We start from the raw sequence: 1,127 nt of genomic DNA on the forward strand, positions 1-1,127 counted from the left end.
CTGAAACCACACTTTTGGCTCTTGCAGACAAGACTCACAAGCAACACAGGAGTCACGAACATTCTTCTAGATGAAGACCTACCCTGTGCTGAGACACTGGGATTCAAAGTCGAATGAGAAGCAGATTGTGGTTTTTCCGCCCGCTCCTCCCTCCCCACAGCACCGCTCCGGCTGCACCGTGCTCGCTAGGAGCTCCAGGCTCCTGCTTGGCCAGCGCCTCTGCCTCCCTCCAGCCGCCACCATGATCATCTGCCGGGACCTCATCAGCCACGATGAGATCTTTTCTGACATCTACAAGATCCAGGAGGTCACGGACGGGCTGAGCCTGGAGGTGGAGGGCAAGATGGTCAGTAGGACAGAGGGTAACACTGATGACCCGCTTATTGGTGGAAAAGCCTCCGCTGAAGGCCCTGAGGGCGAAGGGACCGAAAGCACAGTAGTCACTGGTATGGACACTGTCATGAACCATCACTTGCAGGAAACCAGCTTCACAAAGGAAGCCTATCACATCAAAGCCTTGTACATCAAAGATTACATGAAGTCAATCAAAGGCAAATTTGAAGAACAGAGACCAGAAAGAGTAAAACCTTTTATGACGGGCTGCAGAACAAATCAAGCACATCCTTGCTAATTTCAAAAACTACCAGTTTTTTATTGGTGAAAACATGAATTCAGATGGCATGGTTGCTCTCTGGACTACCGTGAGGATGGTGTGACTCCATTTATGATTTTCTTTAAGGATGGTTTAGAAATGGAGAAATGTTAACAAATCTGGCACTTACTTTGCATCTGTCACCTGTCATCATAACTGGCTGCTGCTTGTCATCCAGACAACCTCAGGACTTAAGACAAATGGGACTGATGTCATCTTGACCTCTTCATTTATTTTGACTGTGGTTTATTTGGAGTGGAGGCATTATTTTTTTAAAAACATGTCATGTAGGTTGTCTCAAAATAAAGAGCATTTAAACTAAAAAAACAAAACAAAACAAAACAGATTGTGATCACAAAGCCTTAAACACGACAAGCTATGGCTGCAGTACAGGCAACACGTGCCCCACTTGCTGTGGGTATAGCGTGTGATGTACATGGTATAGTGTGTGATGTACATGGTATAGCATGTGATG

At 46.1% G+C, this 1,127-nt stretch overlaps 1 pseudogene across 1 annotated transcript; it reads left to right on the top strand.

Annotated features, from left to right (window-relative positions):
* Nucleotides 1–241: 241 nt before the first annotated feature.
* On the top strand, nucleotides 242–867 carry LOC308276196 (translationally-controlled tumor protein-like; annotated as a pseudogene). Its single transcript has one exon. The product of its transcript is annotated as a translationally-controlled tumor protein-like (transcript).
* The last annotated feature ends 260 nt before the right edge of the window (nucleotides 868–1,127 follow it).

Source organism: Muscardinus avellanarius (assembly GCF_963383645.1).
Source record: "Muscardinus avellanarius genome assembly, chromosome: 17".
Lineage (NCBI taxonomy): Eukaryota > Metazoa > Chordata > Mammalia > Rodentia > Gliridae > Muscardinus > Muscardinus avellanarius.